At 45.9% G+C, this 12,517-nt stretch overlaps 8 non-coding genes across 8 annotated transcripts; all 8 read left to right on the top strand.

Moving 5' to 3' along the window:
• Positions 1-185: 185 nt before the first annotated feature.
• TRNAV-AAC (transfer RNA valine (anticodon AAC)) lies at positions 186-258 on the top strand. The gene has a single exon. It is a non-coding gene; the product is annotated as a tRNA-Val (tRNA).
• Positions 259-1,181: 923 nt separating this feature from the next.
• TRNAV-CAC (transfer RNA valine (anticodon CAC)) lies at positions 1,182-1,254 on the top strand. The gene has a single exon. It is a non-coding gene; the product is annotated as a tRNA-Val (tRNA).
• Positions 1,255-1,994: 740 nt separating this feature from the next.
• TRNAV-AAC (transfer RNA valine (anticodon AAC)) lies at positions 1,995-2,067 on the top strand. Its single transcript has one exon. It is a non-coding gene; the product is annotated as a tRNA-Val (tRNA).
• Positions 2,068-2,808: 741 nt separating this feature from the next.
• TRNAV-AAC (transfer RNA valine (anticodon AAC)) lies at positions 2,809-2,881 on the top strand. Its single transcript has one exon. It is a non-coding gene; the product is annotated as a tRNA-Val (tRNA).
• Positions 2,882-4,980: 2,099 nt separating this feature from the next.
• TRNAV-CAC (transfer RNA valine (anticodon CAC)) lies at positions 4,981-5,053 on the top strand. The gene has a single exon. It is a non-coding gene; the product is annotated as a tRNA-Val (tRNA).
• A 1,370-nt stretch (positions 5,054-6,423) lies between these two features.
• Positions 6,424-6,496, top strand: TRNAV-AAC (transfer RNA valine (anticodon AAC)). The gene has a single exon. It is a non-coding gene; the product is annotated as a tRNA-Val (tRNA).
• Positions 6,497-9,935: 3,439 nt separating this feature from the next.
• Positions 9,936-10,008, top strand: TRNAV-AAC (transfer RNA valine (anticodon AAC)). Its single transcript has one exon. It is a non-coding gene; the product is annotated as a tRNA-Val (tRNA).
• Positions 10,009-12,006: 1,998 nt separating this feature from the next.
• On the top strand, positions 12,007-12,079 carry TRNAV-CAC (transfer RNA valine (anticodon CAC)). The gene has a single exon. It is a non-coding gene; the product is annotated as a tRNA-Val (tRNA).
• Positions 12,080-12,517: the final 438 nt, after the last annotated feature.

The raw sequence follows: 12,517 nt of genomic DNA, 5'->3' as shown, positions 1-12,517 counted from the left end.
GATGTTATTTGTATCAAGTTAGGCATCCGAGATGGGCTTTCTTCCTTCTTTGCTTCATTACCAAAGAGTATCATTTGCAAGGACGGTAAACTGAACTCGGGTTATCAACCAACCAGAAGCAAATAATAGCTAATACGGTGACCCCAACCTCCGAGCAACCAACCCGAACAGTGCTGATGGGATAGGTTTCTGTAGTGTAGTGGTTATCACGTTCGCCTAACACGCGAAAGGTCCCCGGTTCGAAACCGGGCAGAAACAATTTGAGCGCGCTAGTGCTTTTTGTCAATGTCGCTTTCAGCAGCTCTTTTCACCGATCTTACTTTAGGGTAGACTTTCGGTTTGCAAGGCTCAAAAAAACAGCATGAATGGGTTTCTGTAGTGTAGTGGTTATCACGTTCGCCTCACACGCAAAAGGTCCCCGGTTCGAAACCGGGCAGAAACAGTGCTTACCTTTAACTTTTTCACAGTCTGGCAAACTCAAAGCTCTTGCCATGCCTTGCCCCTCTGGCAGCCGTAAGCCCAATCTGCCAATACAAAGCACAGTTTAGGTGCAACACCTTCAATGTGAGCTCTTTTTCTTCACTGTTTATGAGCTGACCATCGCTGTAAGTGTTTGGTGTTTAGGCAAACTTGTTTTCTGGACCCAAAGGCAATTGGAATGTGGACTTTGGTTCTCCTGCTTAGTCAGCTGAGCTGGAAAACCTGACGACCATTGGCGTATGTTTTCAGCTGACCTGGTGAGAAAAGTGTGTGGAAAAGCTAGAGGTGATATCCATGACTCAGTGTATCTTGCCAGTACTGGCTGTTTTGAGGATGTTATTTGTATCAAGTTAGGCATCCGAGATGGGCTTTCTTCCTTCTTTGCTTCATTACCAAAGAGTATCATTTGCAAGGACGGTAAACTGAACTCAGGTTATCAACCAACCAGAAGCAAATAATAGCTAATACGGTGACCCCAACCTCCGAGCAACCAACCCGAAAAGTGCTGTCGTGGTAGGTTTCTGTAGTGTAGTGGTTATCACGTTCGCCTAACACGCAAAAGTTCCCGGGTTCGAAACCGGGCAGAAACAATTTGAGCGCGCTAGTGCTTTTTGTCAATGTCGCTTTCAGCAGCTCTTTTCACCGATCTTACTTTAGGGTAGACTTTCGGTTTGCAAGGCTCAAAAAAACAGCATGAATGGGTTTCTGTAGTGTAGTGGTTATCACGTTCGCCTCACACGCGAAAGGTCCCCGGTTCGAAACCGGGCAGAAACAATTTGAGCGCGCTAGTGCTTTTTGTCAATGTCGCTTTCAGCAGCTCTTTTCACCGATCTTACTTTAGGGTAGACTTTCGGTCTGCAAGGCTCAAAAAAACAGCATGAATGGGTTTCTGTAGTGTAGTGGTTATCACGTTCGCCTCACACGCGAAAGGTCCCCGTTTCAAAACCGGGCAGAAACAGTGCTTACCTTTAACTTTTTCACAGTCTGGCAAACTCAAAGCTCTTGCCATGCCTTGCCCCTCTGGCAGCCGTAAGCCAAATCTGCCAATACAAAGCACAGTTTAGGTGCAACACCTTCAATGTGAGCTCTTTTTCTTCACTGTTTATGAGCTGACCATCGCTGTAAGTGTTTGGTGTTTAGGCAAACTTGTTTTCTGGACCCAAAGGCAATTGGAATGTGGACTTTGGTTCTCCTGCTTAGTCAGCTGAGCTGGAAAACCTTGACGACCATTGGCGTATGTTTTCAGCCGACCTGGTGAGAAAAGTGTGTGGAAAAGCTAGAGGTGATATCCATGACTCAGTGTATCTTGCCAGTACTGGCTGTTTTGAGGATGTTATTTGTATCAAGTTAGGCATCCGAGATGGGCTTTCTTCCTTCTTTGCTTCATTACCAAAGAGTATCATTTGCAAGGACGGTAAACTGAACTCGGGTTATCAACCAACCAGAAGCAAATAATAGCTAATACGGTGACCCCAACCTCCGAGCAACCAACCCGAAAAGTGCTGTCGTGATAGGTTTCTGTAGTGTAGTGGTTATCACGTTCGCCTAACACGCGAAAGGTCCCCGGTTCGAAACCGGGCAGAAACAATTTGAGCGCGCTAGAGCTTTTTGTCAATGTCGCTTTCAGCAGCTCTTTTCACCGATCTTACTTTAGGGTAGACTTTCGGTTTGCAAGGCTCAAAAAAACAGCATGAATGGTTTTCTGTAGTGTAGTGGTTATCACGTTCGCCTCACACGCAAAAGGTCCCCGGTTCGAAACCGGGCAGAAACAGTGCTTACCTTTAACTTTTTCACAGTCTGGCAAACTCAAAGCTCTTGCCATGCCTTGCCCCTCTGGCAGCCGTAAGCCAAATCTGCCAATACAAAGCACAGTTTAGGTGCAACAGCTTCAATGTGAGCTCTTTTTCTTCACTGTTTATGAAGCTGACCATCGCTGTAAGTGTTTGGTGTTTAGGCAAACTTGTTTTCTGGACCCAAAGGCAATTGGAATGTGGACTTTGGTTCTCCTGCTTAGTCAGCTGAGCTGGAAAACCTGACGACCATTGGCGTATGTTTTCAGCTGACCTGGTGAGAAAAGTGTGTGGAAAAGCTAGAGGTGATATCCATGACTCAGTGTATCTTGCCAGTACTGGCTGTTTTGAGGATGTTATTTGTATCAAGTTAGGCATCCGAGATGGGCTTTCTTCCTTCTTTGCTTCATTACCAAAGAGTATCATTTGCAAGGACGGTAAAACTGAACTCAGGTTATCAACCAACCAGAAGCAAATAATAGCTAATACGGTGACCCCAACCTCCGAGCAACCAACCCGAAAAGTGCTGTCGTGATAGGTTTCTGTAGTGTAGTGGTTATCACGTTCGCCTAACACGCGAAAGGTCCCCGGTTCGAAACCGGGCAGAAACAATTTGAGCGCGCTAGTGCTTTTTGTCAATGTCGCTTTCAGCAGCTCTTTTCACCGATCTTACTTTAGGGTAGACTTTCGGTTTGCAAGGCTCAAAAAAACAGCATGAATGGGTTTCTGTAGTGTAGTGGTTATCACGTTCGCCTCACACGCGAAAGGTCCCCGGTTCGAAACCGTGGCAGAAACAATTGAGCGCGCTAGAGCTTTTTGTCAATGTCGCTTTCAGCAGCTCTTTTCACCGATCTTACTTAGGGTAGACTTTCGGTTTGCAAGGCTCCAAAAAAACAGCATGAATGGGTTTCTGTAGTGTAGTGGTTATCACGTTTGCCTCACACGCGAAAGGTCCCCGGTTCGAAACCGGGCAGAAACAGTGCTTACCTTTACCTTTTTCACAGTCTGGCAAACTCAAAGCTCCTGCCATGCCTTGCCCCTCTGGCAGCCGTAAGCCAAATCTGCCAATACAAAGCACAGTTTAGGTGCAACACCTTCAATGTGAGCTCTTTTTCTTCACTGTTTATGAGCTGACCATCGCTGTAAGTGTTTGGTGTTTAGGCAAACTTGTTTTCTGGACCCAAAGGCAATTGGAATGTGGACTTTGGTTCTCCTGCTTAGTCAGCTGAGCTGGAAAACCTGACGACCATTGGCGTATGTTTTCAGCTGACCTGGTGAGAAAAGTGTGTGGAAAAGTAGAGGTGATATCCATGACTCAGTGTATCTTGCCAGTACTGGCTGTTTTGAGATGTTATTTGTACCAAGTTAGGCATCCGACATGGGCTTTCTTCCTTCTTTGCTTCATTACCAAAGAGTATCATTTGCAAGGACGGTAAAACTGAACTCAGGTTATCAACCAACCAGAAGCAAATAATAGCTAATACGGTGACCCAACCTCCGAGCAACCAACCCGAAAAGTGCTGTCGTGATAGGTTTCTGTAGTGTAGTGGTTATCACGTTCGCCTAACACGCAAAGTTCCCCGGTTCGAAACCGGGCAGAAACAATTTGAGCGCGCTAGTGCTTTTTGTCAATGTCGCTTTCAGCAGCTCTTTTCACCGATCTTACTTTAGGGTAGACTTTCGGTTTGCAAGGCTCAAAAAACAGCATGAATGGGTTTCTGTAGTGTAGTGGTTATCACGTTCGCCTCACACGCGAAAGGTCCCCGGTTCAAACCAGGCAGAAACAGTGCTTACCTTTAACTTTTTTCACAGTCTGGCAAACTCAAAGCTCTTGCCATGCCTTGCCCCTCTGGCAGCCGTAAGCCAAATCTGCCAATACAAAGCACAGTTTAGGTGCAACACCTTCAATGTGAGCTCTTTTTCTTCACTGTTTATGAGCTGACCATCGCTGTAAGTGTTTGGTGTTTAGGCAAACTTGTTTTCTGGACCCAAAGGCATTTGGAATGTGGACTTTGGGTTCTCTGCTTAGTCAGCTGAGCTGGAAAACCTGACGACCATTGGCGTATGTTTTCAGCTGACCTGGTGAGAAAAGTGTGTGGAAAAGCTAGAGGTGATATCCATGACTCAGTGTATCTTGCCAGTACTGGCTGTTTTGAGGATGTTATTTGTATCAAGTTAGGCATCCGAGATGGGCTTTCTTCCTTCTTTGCTTCATTACCAAAGAGTATCATTTGCAAGGACGGTAAACTGAACTCAGGTTATCAACCAACCAGAAGCAAATAATAGCTAATACGGTGACCCCAACCTCCGAGCAACCAACCCGAAAAGTGCTGTTGTGATAGGTTTCTGTAGTGTAGTGGTTATCACGTTCGGCTAACACGCGAAAGGTCCCCGGTTCGAAACCTGGCAGAAACAATTTGAGCGCGCTAGTGCTTTTTGTCAATGTCGCTTTCAGCAGCTCTTTTCACCCGATCTTACTTTAGGGTAGACTTTCGGTTTGCAAGGCTCAAAAAAACAGCATGAATGGGTTTCTGTAGTGTAGTGGTTATCACGTTCGCCTCACACGCGAAAGGTCCCCGGTTCGAACACCGGGCAGAAACAATTGAGCGCGCCAGTGCTTTTGTCAAGTGTCGCTTTCAGCAGCTCTTTTCACCGATCTTACTTTAGGGTAGACTTTCGGTCTGCAAGTCTCAAAAAACAGCATGAATGGGTTTCTGTAGTGTAGTGGTTATCACGTTCGCCTCACACGCGAAAGGTCCCCGGTTCGAAACCGGGCAGAAACAGTGCTTACCTTTAACTTTTTCACAGTCTGCAAACTCAAAGCTCTTGCCATGCCTTGCCCCTCTGGCAGCCGTAAGCCAAATCTGCCAATAACAAAGCACAGTTTAGGTGCCAACACCTTCAATGTGAGCTCTTTTTCTTCACTGTTTATGAGCTGACCATCGCTGTAAGTGTTTGGTGTTTAGGCAAACTTGTTTTCTGGACCCAAAGGCAATTGGAATGTGGACTTTGGTTCTCCTGCTTAGTCAGCTGAGCTGGAAAACCTTGACGACCATTGGCGTATGTTTTCAGCCGACCTGGTGAGAAAAGTGTGTGGAAAAGCTAGAGGTGATATCCATGACTCAGTGTATCTTGCCAGTACTGGCTGTTTTTGAGGATGTTATTTGTATCAAGTTAGGCATCCGAGATGGGCTTTCTTCCTTCTTTGCTTCATTACCAAAGAGTATCATTTGCAAGGACGGTAAACTGAACTCAGGTTATCAACCAACCAGAAGCAAATAATAGCTAATACGGTGACCCCAACCTCCCGAGCAACCAACCCGAAAAGTGCTGTCGTGATAGGTTTCTGTAGTGTAGTGGTTATCACGTTCGCCTAACACGCAAAAGTTCCCGGTTCGAAACTGGGCAGAAACAATTTGAGCGCGCTAGTGCTTTTTGTCAATGTCGCTTTCAGCAGCTCTTTTCACCGATCTTACTTTAGGGTAGACTTTCGGTTTGCAAGGCTCAAACAAACAGCATGAATGGGTTTCTGTAGTGTAGTGGTTATCACGTTCGCCTCACACGCGAAAGGTCCCCGGTTTGAAACCGGCCAGAAACAGTGCTTACCTTTAACTTTTTCACAGTCTGGCAAACTCAAAGCTCTTGCCATGCCTTGCCCCTCTGGCAGCCGTAAGCCAAATCTGCCAATACAAAGCACAGTTTAGGTGCAACAGCTTCAATGTGAGCTCTTTTTCTTCACTGTTTATGAGCTGACCATCGCTGTAAGTGTTTGGTGTTTAGGCAAACTTGTTTTCTGGACCCAAAGGCAATTGGAATGTGGACTTTGGTTCTCCTGCTTAGTCAGCTGAGCTAGAAAACCTGACGACCATTGGCGTATGTTTTCAGCTGACCTGGTGAGAAAAGTGTGTGGAAAAGCTAGAGGTGATATCCATGACTCAGTGTATCTTGCCAGTACTGGCTGTTTTGAGGATGTTATTTGTATCAAGTTAGGCATCCGAGATGGGCTTTCTTCCTTCTTTGCTTCATTACCAAAGAGTATCATTTGCAAGGACGGTAAACTGAACTCAGGTTATCAACCAACCAGAAGCAAATAATAGCTAATACGGTGACCCCAACCTCCGAGCAACCAACCCGAAAAGTGCTGTCGTGATAGGTTTCTGTAGTGTAGTGGTTATCACGTTCGCCTAACACGCGAAAGGTCCCCGGTTCGAAACCGGGCAGAAACAATTTGAGCGCGCTAGTGCTTTTTGTCAATGTCGCTTTCAGCAGCTCTTTTCACCGATCTTACTTAAGGGTAGACTTTCGGTTTGCAAGGCTCAAAAAAAACAGCATGAATGGGTTTCTGTAGTGTAGTGGTTATCACGTTCGCCTCACACGCGAAAGATCCCCGGTTCGAAACCGGGCAGAAACAATTTAAGCGCGCTAGTGCTTTTTGTCAATGTCACTTTCAGCAGCTCTTTTCACCGATCTTACTTTAGGGTAGACTTTCGGTCTGCAAGGCTCAAAAACACAGCATGAATGGGTTTCTGTAGTGTAGTGGTTATCACGTTCGCCTCACACGCGAAAGGTCCCCGGTTCGAAACCGCGCAGGAACAGTGCTTACCTTTAACTTTTTCACAGTCTGGCAAACTCAAAGCTCTTGCCATGCCTTGCCCCTCTGGCAGCCGTAAGCCAAATCTGCCAATACAAAGCACAGTTTAGGTGCAACACCTTCAATGTGAGCTCTTTTTCTTCACTGTTTATGAGCTGACCATCGCTGTAAGTGTTTGGTGTTTAGGCAAACTTGTTTTCTGGACCCAAAGGCAATTGGAATGTGGACTTTGGTTCTCCTGCTTAGTCAGCTGAGCTGGAAAACCTGACGACCATTGGCGTATGTTTTCAGCTGACCTGGTGAGAAAAGTGTGTGGAAAAGCTAGAGGTGATATCCATGACTCAGTGTATCTTGCCAGTACTGGCTGTTTTGAGGATGTTATTTGTATCAAGTTAGGCATCCGAGATGGGCTTTCTTCCTTCTTTGCTTCATTACCAAAGAGTATCATTTGCAAGGACGGTAAACTGAACTCAGGTTATCAACCAACCAGAAGCAAATAATAGCTAATACGGTGACCCCAACCTCCGAGCAACCAACCCGAAAAGTGCTGTCGTGATAGGTTTCTGTAGTGTAGTGGTTATCACGTTCACCTAACACGCAAAAGTTTCCCGGTTCGAAACTGGGCAGAAACAATTTGAGCGCGCTAGTGCTTTTTGTCAATGTCGCTTTCAGCAGCTCTTTTCACCGATCTTACTTTAGGGTAGACTTTCGGTTTGCAAGGCTCAAAAAAACAGCATGAATGGGTTTCTGTAGTGTAGTGGTTATCACGTTTGCCTCACACGCGAAAGGTCCCCGGTTCGAAACCGGGCAGAAACAGTGCTTACCTTTAACTTTTTCACAGTCTGGCAAACTCAAAGCTCTTGCCATGCCTTGCCCCTCTGGCAGCCGTAAGCCAAATCTGCCAATACAAAGCACAGTTTAGGTGCAACAGCTTCAATGTGAGCTCTTTTTCTTCACTGTTTATGAGCTGACCATCGCTGTAAGTGTTTGGTGTTTAGGCAAACTTGTTTTCTGGACCCAAAGGCAATTGGAATGTGGACTTTGGTTCTCCTGCTTAGTCAGCTGAGCTGGAAAACCTGACGACCATTGGCGTATGTTTTCAGCTGACCTGGTGAGAAAAGTGTGTGGAAAAGCTAGAGGTGATATCCATGACTCAGTGTATCTTGCCAGTACTGGCTGTTTTGAGGATGTTATTTGTATCAAGTTAGGCATCCGAGATGGGCTTTCTTCCTTCTTTGCTTCATTACCAAAGAGTATCATTTGCAAGGACGGTAAACTGAACTCAGGTTATCAACCAACCAGAAGCAAATAATAGCTAATACGGTGACCCCAACCTCTGAGCAACCAACCCGAAAAGTGCTGTTGTTATAGGTTTCTGTAGTGTAGTAGTTATCACGTTCGCCTAACACGCGAAAGGTCCCCGGTTCGAAACCGGGCAGAAACAATTTGAGCGCGCTAGTGCTTTTTGTCAATGTCGCTTTCAGCAGCTCTTTTCACCGATCTTACTTTAGGGTAGACTTTCGGTTTGCAAGGCTCAAAAAAAACAGCATGAATGGGTTTCTGTAGTGTAGTGGTTATCACGATCGCCTCTTACGCGAAAGGTCCCCGGTTCGAAACCAGGCAGCATGAATGGGTTTCTGTAGTGTAGTGGTTATCACGTTCGCCTCACACGCGAAAGGTCCCCGTTTCAAAACCAGGCAGAAACAGTGCTTACCTTTAACTTTTTCACAGTCTGGCAAACTCAAAGCTCTTGCCATGCCTTGCCCCTCTGGCAGCCGTAAGCCAAATCTGCCAATACAAAGCACAGTTTAGGTGCAACACCTTCAATGTGAGCTCTTTTTCTTCACTGTTTATGAGCTGACCATCGCTGTAAGTGTTTGGTGTTTAGGCAAACTTGTTTTCTGGACCCAAAGGCAATTGGAATGTGGACTTTGGTTCTCCTGCTTAGTCAGCTGAGCTGGAAAACCTTGACGACCATTGGCGTATGTTTTCAGCCGACCTGGTGAGAAAAGTGTGTGGAAAAGCTAGAGGTGATATCCATGACTCAGTGTATCTTGCCAGTACTGGCTGTTTTGAGGATGTTATTTGTATCAAGTTAGGCATCCGAGATGGGCTTTCTTCCTTCTTTGCTTCATTACCAAAGAGTATCATTTGCAAGGACGGTAAACTGAACTCAGGTTATCAACCAACCAGAAGCAAATAATAGCTAATACGGTGACCCCAACCTCCGAGCAACCAACCCGAAAAGTGCTGTCGTGATAGGTTTCTGTAGTGTAGTGGTTATCACGTTCGCCTAACACGCAAAAGTTTCCCGGTTCGAAACTGGGCAGAAACAATTTGAGCGCGCTAGTGCTTTTTGTCAATGTCGCTTTCAGCAGCTCTTTTCACCGATCTTACTTTAGGGTAGACTTTCGGTTTGCAAGGCTCAAACAAACAGCATGAATGGGTTTCTGTAGTGTAGTGGTTATCACGTTCGCCTCACACGCGAAAGGTCCCCGGTTCGAAACCGGCCAGAAACAGTGCTTACCTTTAACTTTTTCACAGTCTGGCAAACTCAAAGCTCTTGCCATGCCTTGCCCCTCTGGCAGCCGTAAGCCAAATCTGCCAATACAAAGCACAGTTTAGGTGCAACAGCTTCAATGTGAGCTCTTTTTCTTCACTGTTTATGAGCTGACCATCGCTGTAAGTGTTTGGTGTTTAGGCAAACTTGTTTTCTGGACCCAAAGGCAATTGGAATGTGGACTTTGGTTCTCCTGCTTAGTCAGCTGAGCTAGAAAACCTGACGACCATTGGCGTATGTTTTCAGCTGACCTGGTGAGAAAAGTGTGTGGAAAAGCTAGAGGTGATATCCATGACTCAGTGTATCTTGCCAGTACTGGCTGTTTTGAGGATGTTATTTGTATCAAGTTAGGCATCCGAGATGGGCTTTCTTCCTTCTTTGCTTCATTACCAAAGAGTATCATTTGCAAGGACGGTAAACTGAACTCAGGTTATCAACCAACCAGAAGCAAATAATAGCTAATACGGTGACCCCAACCTCCGAGCAACCAACCCGAAAAGTGCTGTCGTGATAGGTTTCTGTAGTGTAGTGGTTATCACGTTCGCCTAACACGCGAAAGGTCCCCGGTTCGAAACCGGGCAGAAACAATTTGAGCGCGCTAGTGCTTTTTGTCAATGTCGCTTTCAGCAGCTCTTTTCACCGATCTTACTTAAGGGTAGACTTTCGGTTTGCAAGGCTCAAAAAAAACAGCATGAATGGGTTTCTGTAGTGTAGTGGTTATCACGTTCGCCTCACACGCGAAAGATCCCCGGTTCGAAACCGGGCAGAAACAATTTAAGCGCGCTAGTGCTTTTTGTCAATGTCACTTTCAGCAGCTCTTTTCACCGATCTTACTTTAGGGTAGACTTTCGGTCTGCAAGGCTCAAAAACACAGCATGAATGGGTTTCTGTAGTGTAGTGGTTATCACGTTCGCCTCACACGCGAAAGGTCCCCGGTTCGAAACCGCGCAGGAACAGTGCTTACCTTTAACTTTTTCACAGTCTGGCAAACTCAAAGCTCTTGCCATGCCTTGCCCCTCTGGCAGCCGTAAGCCAAATCTGCCAATACAAAGCACAGTTTAGGTGCAACACCTTCAATGTGAGCTCTTTTTCTTCACTGTTTATGAGCTGACCATCGCTGTAAGTGTTTGGTGTTTAGGCAAACTTGTTTTCTGGACCCAAAGGCAATTGGAATGTGGACTTTGGTTCTCCTGCTTAGTCAGCTGAGCTGGAAAACCTGACGACCATTGGCGTATGTTTTCAGCTGACCTGGTGAGAAAAGTGTGTGGAAAAGCTAGAGGTGATATCCATGACTCAGTGTATCTTGCCAGTACTGGCTGTTTTGAGGATGTTATTTGTATCAAGTTAGGCATCCGAGATGGGCTTTCTTCCTTCTTTGCTTCATTACCAAAGAGTATCATTTGCAAGGACGGTAAACTGAACTCAGGTTATCAACCAACCAGAAGCAAATAATAGCTAATACGGTGACCCCAACCTCCGAGCAACCAACCCGAAAAGTGCTGTCGTGATAGGTTTCTGTAGTGTAGTGGTTATCACGTTCGCCTAACACGCAAAAGTTTCCCGGTTCGAAACTGGGCAGAAACAATTTGAGCGCGCTAGTGCTTTTTGTCAATGTCGCTTTCAGCAGCTCTTTTCACCGATCTTACTTTAGGGTAGACTTTCGGTTTGCAAGGCTCAAAAAAACAGCATGAATGGGTTTCTGTAGTGTAGTGGTTATCACGTTTGCCTCACACGCGAAAGGTCCCCGGTTCGAAACCGGGCAGAAACAGTGCTTACCTTTAACTTTTTCACAGTCTGGCAAACTCAAAGCTCTTGCCATGCCTTGCCCCTCTGGCAGCCGTAAGCCAAATCTGCCAATACAAAGCACAGTTTAGGTGCAACAGCTTCAATGTGAGCTCTTTTTCTTCACTGTTTATGAGCTGACCATCGCTGTAAGTGTTTGGTGTTTAGGCAAACTTGTTTTCTGGACCCAAAGGCAATTGGAATGTGGACTTTGGTTCTCCTGCTTAGTCAGCTGAGCTGGAAAACCTGACGACCATTGGCGTATGTTTTCAGCTGACCTGGTGAGAAAAGTGTGTGGAAAAGCTAGAGGTGATATCCATGACTCAGTGTATCTTGCCAGTACTGGCTGTTTTGAGGATGTTATTTGTATCAAGTTAGGCATCCGAGATGGGCTTTCTTCCTTCTTTGCTTCATTACCAAAGAGTATCATTTGCAAGGACGGTAAACTGAACTCAGGTTATCAACCAACCAGAAGCAAATAATAGCTAATACGGTGACCCCAACCTCCGAGCAACCAACCCGAAAAGTGCTGTTGTTATAGGTTTCTGTAGTGTAGTAGTTATCACGTTCGCCTAACACGCGAAAGGTCCCCGGTTCGAAACCGGGCAGAAACAATTTGAGCGCGCTAGTGCTTTTTGTCAATGTCGCTTTCAGCAGCTCTTTTCACCGATCTTACTTTAGGGTAGACTTTCGGTTTGCAAGGCTCAAAAAAAACAGCATGAATGGGTTTCTGTAGTGTAGTGGTTATCACGATCGCCTCTTACGCGAAAGGTCCCCGGTTCGAAACCAGGCAGCATGAATGGGTTTCTGTAGTGTAGTGGTTATCACGTTCGCCTCACACGCGAAAGGTCCCCGGTTCGAAACCGGGCAGAAACAGTGCTTACCTTTAACTTTTTCACAGTCTGGCAAACTCAAAGCTCTTGCCATGCCTTGCCCCTCTGGCAGCCGTAAGCCAAATCTGCCAATACAAAGCACAGTTTAGGTGCAACACCTTCAATGTGAGCTCTTTTTCTTCACTGTTTATGAGCTGACCATCGCTGTAAGTGTTTGGTGTTTAGGCAAACTTGTTTTCTGGACCCAAAGACAATTGGAATGTGGACTTTGGTTCTCCTGCTTAGTCAGCTGAGCTGGAAAACCTGACGACCATTGGCGTATGTTTTCAGCTGACCTGGTGAGAAAAGTGTGTGGAAAAGCTAGAGGTGATATCCATGACTCAGTGTATCTTGCCAGTACTGGCTGTTTTGAGGATGTTATTTGTATCAAGTTAGGCATCCGAGATGGGCTTTCTTCCTTCTTTGCTTCATTACCAAAGAG

The sequence above is a fragment of the Lithobates pipiens genome, unplaced genomic scaffold (genome assembly GCF_037356315.1).
Source record: "Lithobates pipiens isolate NorthernLeopardFrog02 unplaced genomic scaffold, aLitPip1_a1.2 Scaffold_8, whole genome shotgun sequence".
NCBI lineage: Eukaryota > Metazoa > Chordata > Amphibia > Anura > Ranidae > Lithobates > Lithobates pipiens.
This window is presented reverse-complemented; position numbering and strand designations above follow the sequence as displayed.